The sequence below is a fragment of the Diabrotica virgifera genome, chromosome 8 (genome assembly GCF_917563875.1).
Source record: "Diabrotica virgifera virgifera chromosome 8, PGI_DIABVI_V3a".
In the NCBI taxonomy this organism is placed as follows: domain Eukaryota; kingdom Metazoa; phylum Arthropoda; class Insecta; order Coleoptera; family Chrysomelidae; genus Diabrotica; species Diabrotica virgifera.
The window spans coordinates 119,728,906-119,749,956 of record NC_065450.1 but is presented as its reverse complement, the minus strand read 5'-3'; the positions used below and the strand labels follow the sequence as shown (position 1 = coordinate 119,749,956).

General features: G+C 33.6%; 1 long non-coding RNA gene across 1 annotated transcript; it reads right to left on the bottom strand.

Moving 5' to 3' along the window:
* Nucleotides 1–9,405: 9,405 nt before the first annotated feature.
* On the bottom strand, nt 9,406–9,889 carry LOC126889991 (uncharacterized). Its single transcript, XR_007700247.1, has 2 exons — nt 9,643–9,889; nt 9,406–9,544 (listed from the first exon to the last, which is right to left on the bottom strand). It is a non-coding gene; the product is annotated as an uncharacterized LOC126889991 (long non-coding RNA).
* Between the last annotated feature and the right edge of the window lie 11,162 nt (nt 9,890–21,051).

The window sequence follows — 21,051 nt, the reverse complement described above, 5'->3', positions numbered from 1 at the left end:
GTCTATCTATCTCTCTCTACCGGCGCTTAGCTTTCTCTCTCTAGCATATGATGGCCGCCGCCTGTGTGTCACTGTCGTTCCGTTATTCCCACCTCTTGGTAGATACGCTCACACTCGCACGACAGACAAAGATATCTAGACCACCGTACCTGATATCGGCGTTACACCCCGATGCATTGAGTGGCATATGACTAGCCTGATCTATTTTCTTTACATATCTCTGCTTGTCATACTCCTTTCATACTAAAATTGTCTAAAGATGGTGAAGTATGTAATGTAATGTAAATTTATAGGTTCCTATCGATAGTTTAACACCTCTGCTAGTTTCAACTCTTTTTATTACACAACGTGTTATGTTTTCAATCTTTTGCGTTATCATGCGTAAGCAAGGTTTGATAATTTAATTGAGTTGAAGCTAGTTTCTATAATAAGAACATTCTTGCTGAATAGGTATACAGTATGATGAGTGCACTAAGAACAGGCAAAATAACGCAAAAGACGGAAAACATAATACGTTGAGAGGTAAAAAGAGATGAAACTAGTAGAGGTGGGAAATTATCAATAGACATCTATAAATTTACATTATATTCATAGTTTCTCACCTTAAGACGTATCGGATGAGTTTGGCGACGTATAGGAGTCAAACTGTGGCAGGAAAATTTTATAAATTCTGTCATAATTTGACTCCGATACGTGGCCAAACTATCAATATAAGGTAAATTTCTAGGTTTTTATATATAATTTCCCACCTCTACTGGTTTCATATCTATTTATATACACAACGTAATATGTTTTCCGTTATTTTGCCAGTTATTAATGTACTCATCACCGTATATTTTTACCACCAAACTCTGAACAATGTTATCTCGTTCAAATATTTTAATCTGTTTGTCCTTTGTCCAGTGTATGTTATTTATATCGTTAATTTTAAGTAAATGTCTTCATTCTGGGAAGGTATACTTAGATCGAAAGTATGCTTGAGCAAGATAATATTAATAAATAACTATGCTCAATATTTGCATTTTATTTTTAAAAATAAAAAAATATACCTATATAGGTGCATATTTGCCTTTAATCGGTTTAATAAATACATATATTATATATTCGATAGTTAATTTGTAAGTAAGGAGCTTATTGTTAAAATGTTAATAAATGGTGAACTTATATCTAATATGGACAAAACATTAATCGAAGCCATCGAGATAAACTTGTAAATATTTACATTTATATGTAATATTTCAACCAAGTTCGTTGATTTAAATAAATATTGAAACTCAGGCAACATTGCTGATGGTAACAACAATTTGCATTAGAAGTAATTTTTTTCTCTCTCTGTTAATAGTTCTATCCCTTCTACTGGATTATTATGAATGTACAAGTTGGCTAACTTGATAGACAGCTGATTATACAGTGTTGCCTTGTTGCCTAAGTTTCAGTATATATCGTTAAACCAATTATAATTTACTATTTTATTTATCTATCAGCCACAATTTAAGTGTGAAATTAAATTTATTTGGCGTTTTATCCTAAGTTGCCATAAGAAAATAGCTTCAGAACAATACAGTATAAAATTGTTTGAAATAAGTTACGTTTTTAAGTAAATATTTATAAATAATATGTAATAATTCATCTCGATGGCTTCCATTAACGTTTTATTCACTTAGTAGGTATAACTTTCAGCATTTATTAACATTGTAATAATAAGCAGCTTACTTTGAACTTAACTATTGAACTTGTTATTTGAAAATTATCAATACAATTCTGATTGAAGACAAACATATTCTGTAACAAGTTGCTTATTTTGGAAGCTAGCTTATTTTCTGGGTTGCAAATTGCAATGCAATTATCAAACCTCGCTACCGTATCAGCGATTTAAAGGACGAATCCTGCTTTGTTTTATTTCTTATATTCAATCTTTTATATTTTGAAACAAGGTGGATAACAGAAAACAAACGTAATTTTTAAAATGTGGTTGCATTAAAAAACAACGTGTACTACTTATATAGGTATTTATGGACAAACTAGGGATTCCAAAAAGGTAATGTGCATGATAATAATGACGATTGGGTACGTAGATCTTATCAAACAAGAAAATACAGAACGATATTAAATATATAGATAGAGTGAGATCGACAGACAGAATAAGTCTTCTTAACAGACCTTAAGCTGCGACAGAAACATCCTGTTATGGCTGTTACTAATCTCATACTAATGGCACCAGTGGCGCACCCAGGGGGTGGTTTGGGTGTTAAAACCCCTCCCACCGGCCACCAGGACATACAAAGAATAGTAGGAAAATGTAACTTGTCTTTAACAAACATACAAAAAAATTGCTGTGTAATATGTAAAAAAGTAGAAAGAGGCTTTTCATCGATTGTCATTTGTTTCGAGCTTCTGTCATGTGTCACATAATATTAATATATCTACGTCATACGTCTTTGGTTTGTATCATGGCAATACCAATAACGTATGACGTAGATATATTAATATTATGTGACACATGACAGAAGCTCGAAACAAATGACTGAATGAAAAGCCCCATGAACGATCACATCAATCACTTATTTTGTATTTGCTGTCTTTTTCTATAAATAACAAACTTTTGTTATAGAAAAAGACAGCAAATACAAAATAAGTATTTAAGGTCAAATGTCTTCTTCTTTTTTTTCTCAAAATGTCATTTTATGCGATTATACATGATTTGGTGTTTATTTAAACAAATTTGCATTTTACATCGTAAAGTATCAATGAAAAAAATATATTTTAGTACAAGGGACTCAAAAATATCATTATATGGCATTATAACAAGTTATTTTGATGGAAAATCAGTTTTTGATCAAATTTTATAGTGTATAAAACGTTTAAATATCGTTTTTCTACAACCGTGTTAAAAATGCAATTTTTAGCACTCCATACGATCATTATGCCACTTTAAGGCACTAGTGCTTTAAAATTTGTATGGCACTGCAGTTCGTATTGACCGTATAGGCAATTTTGATGTAATGTCAAAAAAATATAAAAATGGAATGTCAGTCAAGTTCAATTAAAAGTTTTTGTGGATATTGCCCTGTAATTACGTTTGTAGAAAAAATATTGTATGATATGCGTGTTAAAAAATACATTTTTAAGGCACTCATGTGAATTGCAGAACTCGCTTCGCTCATTCTGAAAATTTTCACATGCGTGCCTTAAACGTGTACTTTTAACATTAATATCATAAATAACTCCGGATACAAAACGAACTAACGGAAACAATAGATGTGAAAAAGGGACTACGCCAGGGAGACGCTCTATCATGCATCTTGTTCAACATTGTACTCGAGAAAATAATGAGGGACACAACAGTCAATACTCGAGGAACAATAATTAATAAAAGCGTGCAAATACTAGCATTTGCAGATGATGTTGACATAATCGCAAGATCAAGAAGAGAAATGATAGAGGCATTCAATCAAATAGAACGAGCTGCACAAAATAGTGGCCTGAAAATCAACCAGAACAAAATAAAATATATGCAGGTAAGTAAAAACACAGAAATAAGGCAGCCACAAAATATAACAATAGGATAATACAACATTGAGGGGGTAAAAAACTTTACATACTTGGGATCCCTAGTCACATCTGATAATAACGTAGCAGAGGAAGTGAAGAGGCGAATATTTATTGCCAATAAAAGTTACCATGGCTTAATTCGGCAACTAAGATCAGACAACGTCGCAAGGAAAACAAAATGTACAAAACCCTAATAAGACCGGTACTCACATACGGCTCAGAAATCTGGACACTCACTAAAAGAGAGGAAACATTGCTAGCCACCTTTGAAAGAAAAATCTTGCCACACATATATAAGGGCACAAAAGAAAATGGAATTTGGCGAAGAAGGTACAACTTTGAACTATACGAAATATACCAGGATCCAGATATCATAACATTCATTAAAATAGGACGGCTGCGTTGGATGGGACATGTAGAAAGAATGGAAGAAGGCGAAATACCAAACAAAACATTCAAACAGATGCCAGTAGGAAAAAGAACAAGAGGAAGACCGAAGCTGAGATATTTAGAACAAATAGAAAATGATATAAAAACCTTAAAAATAAAAAACTGGAGAAAAAAAGCACGAAACAGATCAGAGTGGAGAAGAATCCTGGAACAGGCCAAGACCCAGAAAGGGCTGTCGAGCCAATGATGATGATGATCATAAATAACTATTTTTACATTTTCCTCCATTCCCAAAATACATTATAATCGATTTGACTGAAAATATGCCCACAGATAGCCAAAGCATAGGACTTTAAGTGGTTAGAATGATTTGAATTAGAAAAGAAAATAATCGTTTTCGTTTTGATTCAATTCGAGTCTCTTGCCATCCTCTGACACCGTGTTTCGGGGTCTCTACCCCTTATCAAAGAGGCTATGCAAGTAGACTGAATTGAATCAACTCGAAACGAAGAAGAACTGCATATATTAAAATATCTGCAGCAGAGTGTGGTTATACTATCCTCTAACGGGGAATGACAAAATGAATAAAAATAAATTTCGACCAAGAATCAGGATTCTGTTAACCGAGATACGATAGTACACTTCGCGTCAAAAAAAACTGGTACAACTCTTATAACCGAAAATCGTGTTTTTCAAGTTGTGTAAGTTGATCTTGTCACAAGTGTCATTTAAATTTCTAGGGCAAAGTTGCCAGTTCAACGAAAATATTATATCAAACTAGGTAAAAACGGGGCTGTGCGACAGACCGCATTTTTTAATACACTAAAAACTAAAACAATTGTAATTTTCAGTCATCTAAATTAAGTATCCATACATTGATTCGGTTTTTATTATAATTTATAAAAATATTTCAATTCAAAAATAATGATAGATAATAAATCTTGGCATGACTTTAAATTATTATGTTTAATGTCAAATCGAGAGGTGTGATTGGTTTCTCGTAAATTGTAGGACAAAACTGCATTAAGTTGTGTAGAATACATAAAACACACTGGAAAAATTAAAAATTTAATTTGAAATTAATACAAAATGAATAACTTTTACAGTGAACAAGTGTGTAATTTAAATATATGTATTACAATTATTCGAAATATACATTTTAAACGTTATTTTTTTGCGTTATCTTTTTCGTTTTGTATTTGCGTTATCTGTGATGGCAACAACGAAGTGATTCACGAACAATAATTGTCAGTCTGAACACAGGTTTACATTGGGAAAAAAAGTGTACCAGTTTTATATGACGCGAAGTGTACCAAGCGGCGCCGCTAGGAGGAGCATTGAATTACATTACAATACAAACTCAAAATACTCAAAAGTATAATTAGTCCAGTCGGGATAGCATTTGACCTTGCATGCCGAGCTGCTCAAAATTTTATTTTTCTTATCTTTAGGGGGGTCAAAAGTAGTCTAAATTTAAAATCGCGAATGAATTCCTCCGTTACGTTAGCCACCATCTTGATTTTAAAGGAGAACCGTTTTTGCACAATATCTCCGCCATTTTTAACTTTTCCACAAAAATGGTAGAAACTGAAATTGTTAATAATAAATCGTATTTACAATTATTACAATTTCTTTTTAAAAATTTTTGTCGTGAGGTCGATATTTTCTGAGTTAATTGTACTTACAGTAACCGCCTATATTTTTGACCATGATATTGCATGTAACTTTTTTATTATTGTAATATAATTCAAATCCTTCTAACCACTTAAAGTCCTATGTTTTGGCTATCTGTGGGCAAATTTTCAGCCAAATCGATTATGATGTATTTTGGAAATGAAGGAAAATGACGGTATTTTAACGTTTTCTACACTAAAAAATTTGATCAAAAACCTGTTTTGAATCCAAATAACTTGTTACCTATACCTATAATGCCATATAAATGACATTTTTGAGTCCCTTGTATTAAAATAGTATGTTTTCCATTGATACTTTACGATAGAAAATGCAAATTTGTTTAAATAAATACAAAATCACGATAAAATCGCTTAAAATAACAATTTGAGAAAAGAAGAAGAAGACAATTCGACCTTAAATGTTTTATTTCTACATCTCTCAGATGCTATATATATACAAATTTTCAGACAAATCGGAGATCCAAAAGTTTTTTTGATCCAAAATTGAGTGATTTGAAATGGAATCACCCGTAATTATATGGTATCTTGGCTTGTGGCAGGTGTCGTCCATTGGCGATTAACGACTCTCTGGAATTGACCTAGCAGCTTGGTCTTCTGGCCAAAGTCTTTTTAGGCTTAGGAGTCTGTCAATCACTGGAGGGTTTTGAATTTTAAACTTTATCGCAGAGTAAATGTTGAAAAATACTTTTTATTGTACCTATTATATTATATAAACAATGAAATATTATTCTGGTCCAGATAATAAAAATATTATTTATAACAATTATTAAAGCTAATTTACTGTCCCCATAGCCATAATTTCCACAAAAAGAAGAAGAAGAAAACAAATAAAAAAAGGTCCTACGTATTACTACACCCTTCCTCGAGGCACTTACGAAATTTTTTCAAAATTGCAAAATTTTTCATCAAGTTATCGCGAAAAAGGATATAATGTGAGATTCTATCTAACGGCGCGACTACTCGCGGGTTAAGTACAGTAGTCTAGCTATATTTGTCTGTCGTGCGAGTGTGAGCGTATCTACCAAGAGGTGGGTTTAATGGAACGACAGTGACACAGAAGCGGCAGCCATCATATGCTAGAGAGAGAAAGCTAAGCGCCGGTAAAGAGAGATAAATAGACCACCGACCAGAACTTCTCCGCGTTAGGCTATTTTTCGGACCTGGCCTAATCTATTGTGTTATTATATCTATGGTGAGAACACGACTTTTAAAAATATTTCAAAATCAAAATTAGCCAAATCAATCCAGTCTTTCTCATAGTTATAAAATAAAAAAAAAGTACGAGTCAGAAAACGTTGGTTGTCAAATAAAATTAGAGGATGCCAGAAAAAAATTGAGTGCAGCGACTGTACAGGGCAATTGATTGTATATATCCCCCGTCGCATGGCGAAGGAAAAAATCACCAGTTTTATATAATAGTATCATTGCTTAAAAAAAGAAATTCCTTTTTAAAAAATGATAGTATAATTATTATAATATAATATAATATAATATAATATAATATAATATAATATAATATAATATAATATAATATAATATAACATAATATAATATAATATAATATAGTATAATAATTATAATATTATTAGGTAGGTATAAAAAACTCTAAGAGAAAAAGTAACTTTTAGACCTGACAACAATGCATATAATAAGACATATGTTTTAAGATGCTCAGTTGCCAATAGTGTGATCTGACTTAGTCTCCTTGGATTATATTAGTCCTAATATCCACAACAAAGAAATATATTACAATTCTTATTATCACAAATAATCTTTACATTCTCTAGATAGCAACAAATTTAACTATAACCGCTTTGTGTGATTATAATGTAAAAAATCAATTCTGAGTTTTCTAGGTCAGAACTTATAATTTATTACTTATTCAAAATCGCGCAGCACTGTAAGAAAACGATTCGTTCGAAGAGTAAAAAGCTTGCAAGAATTTTGATGAGATCGAAGAGTGACTGTCCTTGAAAATTTTTCAAATAATTAATACAAAATTATCTGCTAATGACTAAACCCTGGAAATGTGTGTCCTTTCGTAAGCACTTTGTTAACTTTCAGATGGTATAAATATATTTCAGAAATACTAGCCGTAACATAGTAATTTAGCAAAACTCGGGAAGGCACTGATTTCACAGTAGGTTTAAAATTTTTACCGCGCTAAAGAACTGGGCTCCTGTTAGATATAAAATTTTTAATGGACTGCGCGTGCGTGGTAATGTTATTGCAACTTTAATAATTATTTTCAGTGCAAAAAAAAGCCTGATCAATGTTCAAAATAGGTGATCATTGCTCAGAGCTTTATTTCCTATCGAATAGTCATTTGTTTTAAAGATTTCGATCAATGAGGTGCCAACATCTTTTTTTTCGTCCTTGAATTTTGAACCCTTAATAAAAAATAAACTACAGGTGATCAAAATCTGAAACCTAGTGATCATTGCTGTACAAACCGTGAGCAAAAGGATGGTATAATTATTTTTACGAAATTCGATCAATGAGGTGCTAACATCTCATAACCGTTCGTATTCCTTGTCTAAGGTTCTTAGACAAGGAAAGAGAGAGGACGAGTAATCCTATGACCAAAAGTGAAGCCAAACCGACACCAGGATTTTGATCATCGACGTATCTTTGGGGTATTGTTATGCATTGAGTATTTAAAATAAAAACATGAAATGTATTTAAAATGAAGAATTTGTGTACGGTAAATGTTTTATTAAGTTGCTCATATTACGTACATATGTTTCAATACATACATATGTTTTTATTACGAATTTTAGATGATGATTTACTTTATTTTTTATGAAATTTTAACCTTCAACGAACACCCACCACTGGCAACCCATTGTTATTTTTGACGTGACCGCCATGTTTCTGGTGACAAACAAACCAAAAACTGGCTTCACTTTTGGAACGTGTGTTTTAAATGAGTGTTACCCGTCCTCTCTTTTTTCCTTGTCTAAGCTAAGGTTCGTGCCTTAAAGCAGCTTTACATCAAGGCTATGCAAGTCTCATGCTATGCAAGTCCGTCTTGCATGGCATATCTCTTGCCTAGCCTGGCCTTTTTACATCAGAGCTATTTCTGTGCATTTTTAGATACTACTTTCATTGTTCAAAATATTAACTTTAGATATTTCACTTGGAAATTTCAGTCCATAATTAAATATATTCAAATATAAATCACAAATTATTACATCCGATAAATACCATTTAAATTTACACAATATAAGGTTAAGTTTTTTTCTAAACTATAAATTTTGTCATATTGGCAACATGAATTTTGACATAGGACTTGCATCAAAATAGCATGAAAAATAGAACATGTTTTAATTTTTCGTCTAGCACAGGAATTGCATGGAAATAGCGCATAGGCGTGCGCAGTAGCGTGATCTGTCTTGCATGGCTCTTGCCTAGCATGAAAATAGCATAATGTAAAACTGTCTTTAGACAAGGAAAGAGAGAGGACGAGTAATCATAGAAAAAAGTGTTGTGTGATTTGGTAGAATGCGATCTTACTCTTTAAAAAATATGTCACGTATTTCAGCGCCATCTCAGCACCTGGTTAAATGGAAGGGTACTATAAATCTGGCCCCCACATAAGTGGTCTGTAGCTTCGACATGATAGGTGTGAAATTTTAAACGTTCTTGTTGATTGGATAGGAAGAGTGGCGTAATCTAGCCTCCATGCTAGGTACATCATAGCCTCCATACGGTACTTCCAATATTTAATATTAATTCAAGTGGACAATAAAGGTACAACACAAACAACTTTTGTTTCTTAATTATTTATTTATACAATAATGTGACATTTTACATAGAAATATGAGTATTTAATTTGGATTAAATATATGTTTACTCGTTGAATTTTTCCACCGTCTGCACACAACACCTGATGGGAGCCATTAGACCTAACAACAAAACGCGAAATAAAATGTGTATTTTAAAACTGTTGGATAAACAGTACCTACAATCAGAAAATCTCTACCTTACAATCAGAAAAACTTACCTTTAAAAAGGTACTCGATTACAAAATAACAAAAATATCAAAAAACACGACTGAATATCAGCTTTTTATGGTGACACAAACACATCACATACATAAACCGACCATATAGAATGACTGAACAGATTCACGGATAGCGCAGGATTTGTCAAAAGTCATGTTCCACCAATCACAATGCCGACATCAGCGCCTCTGACAAAATGGAAGGAAAATAAATACGATTACATGTTTTTTATTAGAGTGCGCGGGGCATGCGAGTAATCCTATGACCAAAAGTGAAGCCAAACCGACACCAGAGATTTTGATCATCGACGTATCTTTGGGGTATTGTTATGCATTGAGTATTTAAAATGAAAACATGAAATGAATTTAAAATGAAGAATTTGTGTACGGTAAATGTTTTATTAAGTTGCTCATATTACGTACATATGTTTCAATACATACATATGTTTTTATTACGAATTTTAGATGATGATTTACTTTTTTTTTATGAAATTTTAACCTTCAACGAACACCCACCACTGGCAACCCATTGTTATTTTTGACGTGACCGCCATGTTTTTGGTAACAAACAAACCAAAAAGTGGCTTCACTTTTGGAACGTGTGTGTTAAATGAGTGTTACCCGTCCTCTATTTTTTCCTTGTCTAAGGTTCGTGCAGTGCAGTGGTTCTTCTTCTTCTTCATTTGAATGGCCTTAGCTGCCAGGCCTATCCGGCCAGGATCCGTGAATATAGACTTGAATATTCAAGCAAGAGCCATACCAAGGTACATACATCTGGACTTAAGCTCATAGCTCCTGAATCTGAAATAATTAAGAGATAAAAAAACTTTGTAATTGTTTATAAGTTCCATAACTAAAGTTCTACTATTAATGGTCTAGTACTAACACGCAAAACCGCACTAAGCACATGCATTGCAAGCAAGCACAAGTCTACAGTTTTTAAGCAAGCTATACACGAGTCCTGTTGATGTTAAAAACTTTTGCACTGCGAATAATGTCTTTGAGTTTAAATTTTTAAACAACACATCTGTTAATGTCAGATCACCTTCTAGTTCCCTTCTAAGCAACTGGGACTCTCTTTGGAACCTAGTACTTAGTACATTCCAAGAAAACATGTTGTAAAGTTCCTACATTGCCACATAAACACTGGTTTGAATTCACTACCTTCAATCTAAATAAACGTACAGGAACACTACAATGTCCACTTCTCATACGACACATTTGTGTGATTATACCTCTCCCCAGGTTGGGAAATTTTGTAAACCATACCTTTTTATATGGAACTGTAATGTGAGCAATAAGTAATTCCTTTTGCCTGTCCTATTTGTTGGAATCGATTTTCCCAACCAATCCATAGGTTTTCTTTATATTTAATTTGAAAATCTTTAAAGGGGCCTTTGGTTCTTCACTAATAGGCAGCTATCTTCCGAGATTCGCAAGATAATCAGCTCTATCATTCCCAATAATTCCAGTGTGACTTGGAATCCATGCAAATTTAATTTCTTTGTTGTTCATCAAATTCACATAGTTTTTGTTTTTGTTGGAGAGTTTGTGAGTCTATTGCCGCCTTGTAGCTTGGTCTTGTGATTTTTTCTAGAGCACTTTTAGAATCACTACAGATGAGGCAATTTGTAAAATTATTCTGTTGGATTAACTCTATTTTTAATGGCAAATACTTCTGCTGAGCAAATTGAATTAGCGGATGGTAATCTTGCTGTTAACTGTGTTCTCCCGTTAAGATATATCCCAATACCTACATTACCTTGTTTATCTTTGGATCCATCTGTGAAAATAAGTTTATATTCTGACCAGTTATTGAGGTACCATTCCATAAACTTGGTTTGGTTATTTGTCTCTTTGCCCGTATTGACAGCTTCATAAGCCATAGGAGAAATCTAAAGGCCGCGTCCCACCATCAAATAATTTGATCAAACTGGTTTGAGCAAACTGAAAGTGACAGTTAGTGACGTCACATCCTGAGTGTTCATTGTGGATAATAATGAAAAATTTTAATTTTAAATAAAGTACAAACAAGTTAGACAACTCAATACAAAAATTTGATCAAACTAGACTGATAGTGAGAGCACAGATTTTTAGAATTTCAAAAAACTGCAATTGTGACGTCAGTTTGACGTACTTCCGGAGTTTGCTCAAACTGTTTGATCAAATTATTTGATGGTGAGACGCGGCCTTAAGTATTAAGTGGAAAGGAGTTACAAGGAAATAAGGAGCTATGTGCTACCTCATGAATGGCATGTAAAGTATTCTGGAAAGCAGCCAGTATTGGTGGCAAATATTTTCTTCTCCAAAAACTAAAGTAACCCAGAAAGACATTGTGAAATTGCTCAATTGAGGCATATATTGGGTTGTCATAGGCTACTACTTTTAAAATGAATTTAGATGCTAGCCATATTCTTCTGAGATCTAACGGTGTTTCTCCACACTCTGACAAAATTATATGAACTGGAGAAGACCTCATAAATCCCCCTACCACTCTAAGAGCTCTATACTGAATCTTATCCAATTTTGTAAGTAGAGAACGTGCACAACCTCCCAGAAAAATGGATCCATAGTAAAAATGTGATCTGATATATGCCTTATATAGAGTGAGTAAAGTTGTAGGATGTGCTTTCCACCAAGTTCGACACAAACAACGAATAATATTAACTCCACTGAAAGCCCTCAATGCCAACTTTTCAATTTGACTTCTCCAAGAAAGGGAACTATCTAGAATAACTCCCAAATGAGAAACTTCTTGTTTCCGATCTATACGTGTGTTATTCACTGATATTAGTGAATTCGGAATATTATTCCTATTTATATCAAAAAAAAATTGCTTGAGTTTTGCTAGATGACAGACACATTCCCATATCATAAAGTTTATTAGATATACTTTCTACTGTGCCATTTAATGTTTCCACAAAATCCACCCAGCTGTTGCCGGAGCAATAGAGGGCAACATCGTCTGCATACTGAGTAATTAGAACATCCTCTGGCACACAAAATGAGATTATATTGATGACAATATTAAATAGTACTGGACTCAAAGGAGAACCCTGAGGAAGGCCCACATTGGTAGTTCTTGGTCCTAGCAGATTTAAGGAAATAGGATCACGAACAGACACCAAATGATTAGTCAATAAATGTTTAACCAATTCAATAAGTAACCATGGCAAATTGAGATCTCCCAAAGCATCCAATAATGGGATGAATGACACTTTAACATATGCAGAAGAAATATCTGACATAACAGCAGCTGCTGGTTTCCTTTTTGAGATATTCATTGAGATTTCATTGACCAGATGAATTAAGTTTTCAGATACCCCTCTACCTTTACGAAAGCCAGTCTGGAAAGGCGATAGGATCATAAAATGTTCTACATACTAATCGAAAGTTATTTTTATTATGTTCTCTAAAAGTTTACTAACACACGATGATAAAACGATTGGTCTCCAGCCCGAAAGACAATTTATATTTTTATTGGGTTTGGGAATTAAACACACTGTGATTTCCATTGAGTGGGAAAATGCATTTCCTCCTTTACACATAAATTGAACAATTTTAACAGGAACTTGATTGCTGACTCTGGAAGATGTTGCAACATAGAAAATGTTATACCATCCTGGCCCGGCACAGTATCCTTTCGTTTAACCAAAACCAATGAGAGTTCTTTTAAAGAGAAGAGTTCACACTCAATAGTATTAGATTTCACTGGGTGAGACGAAATGTCCTCAAATACAGGTGAGGTTAATGAGCAAAGCATTTCCTCCCCTAATGATGAATTACTAGGAGTTCTAACTGAGGCTTTAGTGAAAGCCTTATGGAAATTTCTCACTTTTATCCACATTACTGATATTGGAGTATCAGAAGAAATTGTGGAACAAAAAACAACAAATGATTTTTTCTTTTTGGATTTAAGTTCTTTTTTACAATGTGCCCTTTTTTTTAATTAATGAAGTTTTTTAAAGAAGTTTTTTATTTGAACTTCTTGACTGCCTCCCTCTTTGATTTAATTAAAACTGAACTCTCTTCACCCCACCAAGGTAACTGTGGTTTATGGAATCTAACACGCTTATTCTTATGAATGAACCTGTTTGCTGCGTCTAATATTAGGTTTTGAAAATCTGTGTAAGACTCATTAGGGTATAGCAGTTGGATTTCCCGCTATAATGTTTTATTAATATCATTCATTAATTTTATATCCCAGTTCCCAAAAAGAACATCTATTTTTCCAATTTGTTAATGTTATATCCTACCCTAAATATTTTAGAGCCGTCCCTGCTTCTGAGTATTACAAACTATTGCACAACATTGCACTATGTTAGGAAAATTCCTGTTTATTTGGTACGCAGTTACAAAATTTGTTAAAAGTACTGCGTATTTTCTTTTGAGCGCGAAGAACTCATTGTTACTATTGGCCTGAATTTTAAAAGATCTGAGAGTGGTCTCAGATGATTGGTCACATCTCCGGTCGGAAGGCCGAGGAGAAATGCTTCGGCTTGACGTGCAAGAGAGGTGACGAAGGTCAGAAGTTTAGTCCGGTTTGAAAATTTGAAGCAAGAAGATCCGCTTGCCGGTACTCACTTGAACATGGCGTTGCCCGTTGTCCCTTGCCGGTAATAAGTATAGTATTGTCGTTTTGTGAAGCTATGAAGATCTAGTAACCTGTAGTGAGTGCTCTAGGAGGATTTTTACCCCATGATAATGGATTCGTATGGTGAAAATCGGGTACTCCTATGAGTCGTATGACGCAGTTCTATAAGCCGGCATGGTGTAGAAGTCTTTGTTCCTGTTTTATGATGTTCTGGTTTGATTCACCAAAGAAATGTCTTTCCTGTCCCGTTTTGAATGGTCCGCCACGCCTCGTGTTAAAAAGACACCGATGTCTTGTTTCCTGTTCCACTGAAAATGAAGCCCTTGTGTCGAAATGAATCCCTTTCCCCCCGTGTAGTGTCTGAAGTGTGACAATGGGATTTTGTTAAAATAAAAAGAGTAAATGGAGAAGGAATTTGGCATAGAAGCCAGTGTTGAGAAAAAGTAGCCCAGTTTAACCCCAAAGAGGAATCTAAGAGGAATGCCCCCTACTTGGTACCTGTAAGTACGGAATATGTCCAGTAATTACCCATATGTGAACCAGAGGATTTGTTTCGAACGGCGTCCTGTTTCTTAAATAGTAGAAAGATCCTCTAGTCTGAGTAAGTACCCTTTTGTATTTTGTTATGGTAGCTTAGTCTTCTTAACACCCCCTCCCCCTCCCTAACGAATCTGCGACCTAGCCACCCCACAACCATTGAGCTGCCGTTCGCAAAGAGGCTTTATGTGTCTGTTCCTTCTACTAGCCCCATTTCGACCCCCCCCAGTATTCAAGTAGATAGTCTTATCCCTGCCCCCATTAGAGCAAACATGTAAAACGCTTCAAGGGATGTTGTTAATGTTAGACTCACTGTATTGGTTGAATTGTTCCCAATTGGCTTTTTTCACATTAAAGATACTGCGATCTTGAAGAGGGTCATTTCATTGGGGACTATTTCTATCCTGCCCGTAACACACTACAAAAGGAAGGTGATTATTTGCTCCTATCTCTGGAAAAACTTCCCAAAGGCAGTCTACAGCCAAACCTGGAGATGCTATAGCCATGTCAGGGACACTGTTTGAGTCAGGCAGTGAGATTCTTGTCGCCTCACCTGTATTGAGAAAACACAAGTTATCCTCCTCCAAAAGATCTGCAAGACGATTGCCGTTCGGATTGTTAGATGATGAACCCCATAAAGAATGTTGGCAATTCAAGTCACCTATGAAGAAAAACGGTTTATCACACATTTGAACCAATTCTCTAAAGATCTCCTTACGAAAACGAACATCTGGGCATCGATTTTTGACCCTTCACTTCGTTATCGAACGTATGCGCTACGTATACTAAACAGATTCGAAGCGAATACGTTCGATAGCGAAGCGAAGGTTCAAAAATCGAGACCCAGGTGTCTTATACGATCCTATAATAATTTTTTTTTCAAATTTGACAATGATAGTCTGCCATATTTCAGGCAAGTGAATATGTGAAATGTCTATCCTATCAGCTGCCAGAGACTGATGAATAAGTACCGCTATTCCACCCCATCCATCAATCCTATTATCCCTATAGCAGTAAAAATTGGGAATATGCAAGTGCTGTGAAAATTTCAGATGTGTTTTATTTAGGAGAATGATATTAACATCATATTCGTTAAGAAACACCATTAGATCTTGCTTATTGTTAAATAAACCATTAATATTCCAATGTAAAATATTAAATATCATAACTATATATACAATTTGTGACTAATATGATTATTTTTTCTTTTAATATAAAAAATAATATATTATAATATTTTCTGTAAGAAATAAATGACAATTCAGTCAACACTACTTTTACTAAAATTAGATGTATTATGTGACTCATCAAAACCTGCAAAATCCATATTATTATCAGAGGTTAAATAAACGTTTTTTTAAGATACACTATCCTGAGAATGTACAGGATTGCTTGATAATGAGAGCAAAACTTGGGCCTTGAGTTCCCAGATGCTTTTGTGAATAATTTAATTTGTTTAAAATCGGTAATCTAGGTAATTTTCTGCTTAAATCTTCATTTAATAAAGCTTTATGCGCCTCTTTGTCATATCTAATGTTTTTGAGAATTACTTTATTTTTCCTTTTAACTGGGACCACATGAATTTTACTCGGGAGATTAGAAGTGGAGGATGGGGATTTTTGAAGAGCTTGAGTAAATGCTCTGGGTGAACTGGGTAGTAAAAAAGCAAAACCACTACTTCTCCTTTGAAACATTCTCGAATTCTCTGGCTTTTCCTTAATTGGGGGAAACAGCTTGGCAGCTTCAAAAAAGTGAGATCTTGAAAGACCATTACTTCATTTATCTTTTTTTGTCTCTCAAATTCTTTGCAAATTTTGTTTGTGGCAAGGTGTTCGAGATCGCAGTATAGGCATTTTGGTAAAGAAACTGTGCAGTTTTGTAATGTATGTTCATCGGAACATTTCGGGCATCTTGCTTTCCCCTGCATTGTCTTTGTGAGTGCCCAAATCGTAGGCATTTGAAGCATTGTTGTACAGGAGGAATACAGTAAAACCTCGATATAACGGACTAATTGGGGGGACAGGGTGTCCGTTAAAGCCGAAAGCCCGTTATACAAAAATAGGTTTAAACTAAATCAAAAAACTTGTTTTTTAACATGTACTCTGTATTTAGATATAAATAAAAAATACAAAACACAAAATTATTCCCTGGTCTATGGGTTGAATAAGCGATGTTGGAATTTTTGGCAAAAACATACAACTAAACTAAAGTTTGTAGGTAGTTGTAGCGTTTGGGGTCCACGGGGACCCCGTTGGTATATTATGTATCTTGGTATGTGACAGGTTAAGAATGTATAATATTAAGAGAACGTTTTTAATTTTTTTACAATTGACCGGATTTTTTTTCCGTTATATCCGAAGTCCGTTAAATAGAGGTCCGTTATATCGAGGTTTTACTGTATATGGATCTACTGTTACCCAGTTTGAATAGATAATTATTTCTTTAGGGGGAGTTCTTACGTCAAAGAGTAGTTGTACAGTTCCTGTTGGAATGTATGTAACGGTCCCATTGTTATCTAAAACTCTTCTCTTAAGTCTTCTGGCCGATATAATTTTCCCGTTTTTTGTATTTTACTGTCGTTAACTATGTTTTCCATTGAAATATTTATACTTACATCTCTAATAATACTCCTTGATGTTAGCATTTTTTAAGGTATATATGCAAGAAATCCTTTCTCAAGGATTTCTGTGCTATTTAGGATCATATTTGCCTGTCTGGAGGTGTTAAACATTACTCCAATTCTATTCATACCTTTTCTACTGATTTAGTTGATGCCAGTCGTACCCATTGCGTGAAATACTTTCCCAATATCCATAGGATGGATATTACCTGCTTTTCCTTTGTCACTCTCTATCATAATTAGGAATGGGCCGAAGTCAGGGTCCTTGTATTCGACTTTTCTTCTACTAATATTTTCAATTCTGGATGATAAGTTATTAACTTTCGTTAGCATAATCTGATCAGTTTGAAATTTATTTTTTAAAGCACAGTTATTTTTCTATTAGATTAATATTATTTTTATGTCTCGGGGTTAGCATGTGTATGGAATTTAAAAAATTTTGCGAGTTCAATGAAAGCAAAGCATAGATCCCGCCCACTTGGTCAGGGGTACCGGGAGAGTTTGTATCCATCTCCTAAGCCAGCCTCTACTCTACTATACTACTTTTACTATGATTATATAAAAGCAAAACTTACAGAAAGGTCCTTTAGTATTTCTTATTCACTACTAACGTATTATCCTGTTTTAACTTTTAACTTAACTACTAAATTAATGTTCAAACACTAACTATATATCTACAGTAGGTATAATTACTTAATTTATAACAATTTTAACGCGATGATTTAAGATTTTTCTGACAAAATCTATAATCACACCCACGCCATTTGCAACCTCAAAACCCACGGTTCTTAGACATTACTACGGTTGCCTAAATCGACTAACTAGTGAACATTAAGGGTGAGATTACGTCACGAGAGTTTACTGTCATTTGAATCGTAATATGATTTTTTTCGAGTCCTGAGAAAACCAAGTATTTTAGAAAAATTTAAACGCAGGATGCAAAGATTACATTATTACAAAGGGCGGAAAGCCCCTTAGAATAAACAAGAAGACTCTATTGAATGAAATATTTGAAATTAAATATCACACTTCTCTTTTATTTTCAGGCCTGTAACTTATTAAAATAAACATTATAGAAGTTTTCAGGGACTTTCAGCCCTCGGTAATAATGTAGTCTTTCATTCTGAGTTTAAAATTTTCAAAAATATTTATTAGTTTTCTCAGGATTCGAAAAAAATTAATACAATTAAAACACATTGAGAATTTTGACATGCGTCAAAATTTTGCATTAACTCAATGTAAAATTCTGAACTGTTGAATTCCAGCTTCCCTAATAATTATTGTACATCAAAAGACATTAGAAACTATTTGTAGAGGATTGAAATCTGTATTGGAAATAACTGTTAAGATTGGTCTACGTAATTAAGCATATTCCAAAATTTTGTAAAAATGTAATACATTTTAGTTTTCAGCCCAAACTTAGGCCACACACAATGCAATAATGTTCACATTTTTGAACTGTCAATATTTTTATTTTATCATCTATTGTTTAAAAACAATACAGTTGATAAAATACCCTCAGTTGCGGAGAAAGGATTAATAATAACGATTTTTTTATTCAGTCAATGGTGTGAGCACTGTCAGTTAAATAGTAACGTGTGGCCTTACTTCTACACGCATACCTATTGTGGCAAATGTATCATATTTTTCAAAATTTTGGAATGCATTTAAATCGTAGAACAATTTTAACTTTTGATTTTAATACAGATTTTAATTCTCTACAAGTATTCTCTCGTGACTTTTGAGGTAAAATAATTAGGGAAGCAGGAATTCAACAATTCAGAATTTTACATTGAGTTTCCTATGGCCCTTTTTACGATTCACCACCCGGTATATGATAAAATGTGTACTATTTGTCTAATTATTTCATAATAACACAAATAATACACATATATACACAATAACACACATTCAATGATCGAAAATAATTTTAAAATATGGGAATGTAAACTCTTGTGACGCAAAGTCAAAAATATAAGTCTCCCCACCACCGTCGGACAAGACAACCGTAATAAAGTCTAATAACCGTGCTCAAAACCCACGGTTCTTAGACATTACTACGGTTGCCTAAATCGACTAACCAATGAACATTAAGGGTGAGATTACGTCACGAGAGTTTACTGTTATTTGAATCGTAATATGATTTTTTTCGAATCCTGAGAAAACCAAGTATTTTAGAAAAATTTAAACGCAGGATGCAAGATTACATTATTACCGAGGGCGGAAAGCCCCTTAGAATAAACAAGCAGATTCTATTGAATGAAATATTTGAAATTAAATATCACACTTCTCTTTTATTTTCAGCCCTGTAACTTATTAAAATAAACATTATAGAAGTTTTCAGGGACTTTCAGCCCTCGGTAATAATGTAGTCATTCATTCTGAGTTTAAATTTTTCAAAAATATTTATTAGTTTTCTCAGGATTCGAAAAAAATGAATACAATTAAAACACATTGAGAATTTTGACATGCGTCAAAATTTTGCATTAACTCAATGTAAAATTCTAAACTGTTGAATTCCAGCTTCCCTAATAATTATTGTACATCAAAAGACATTAGAAAGTATTTGTACAGGATTGAAATCTGTATTGGAAATAACTGTTAAAATTGGTCTACGTAATTAAACATATTCCAAAATTTTGTAAAAATGTAATACATTTTAGTTTTCAGCCCAAACTTAGGCCACACACAATGCAATAATGTTCACATTTTTGAACTGTCAATAATTTTATTTTATCATCTATTGTTTAAAAACAATACAGTTGATAAGATACCCTCAGTTGCGGAGAAAGGATTAATAATAAAGATTTTTTTATTCAGTCAATGGTGTGAGCACTGTCAGTTAAATAGTAACGTGTAGCCTTACTTTTACACGCATACCTATTGTGGCAAATGTATCATATTTTTCAAAATTTTGGAATGCATTTAAATCGTAGAACAATTTTAACTTTTGGTTTTAATACAGATTTTAATTCTCTACAAGTATTCTCTCATGACTTTTGATGTAAAATAATTAGGGAAGCAGGAATTCAACGATTCAGAATTTTACATTGAGTTTCCTATGGCCCTTTTTTCGATTCGCCACCCAGTATAAGATAAAATGTGTACTATTTGTCTAATTATTTCATAATAACACAAATAATCCACATATATACACAATAACACACATTCAATGATCGAAAATCATTTAAAAATATGGGAATGTAAACTCTTGTGACGTAAAGTCAAAAATATAAGTCTCCCCACCACCGTCGGACAAGACAACCGTAATAAAGTCTAATAACCGTGCTCAAAACCAACCTTCCAGTGCAGTGGTTTATAGCAACGAACTGTCAATACTGACAGTTCGTTGTTAGTATTGACAATTCGTTGGTTTATAGACCATTCCAACATACTGTCAAGATTATGTGAATATGGCGGCTGGGAGGGAAACATAAATTTATTCGCGCTGTGTCTAAGTATGGTGTATTCCACGAATATACGACTGTTTTGGATTATCGCGACAACGAATATTTTAGTGTGCAACATAAGAAGTACGAAAGTATTTTTCTCTAATAATTACTCCAATAAACAACAATATAATTCGCAATTTACTTTCGTTATTCATATTTTGCACAGTAAAATATTCATTGTCGCGATAATCCAAGAAGGTCGTATA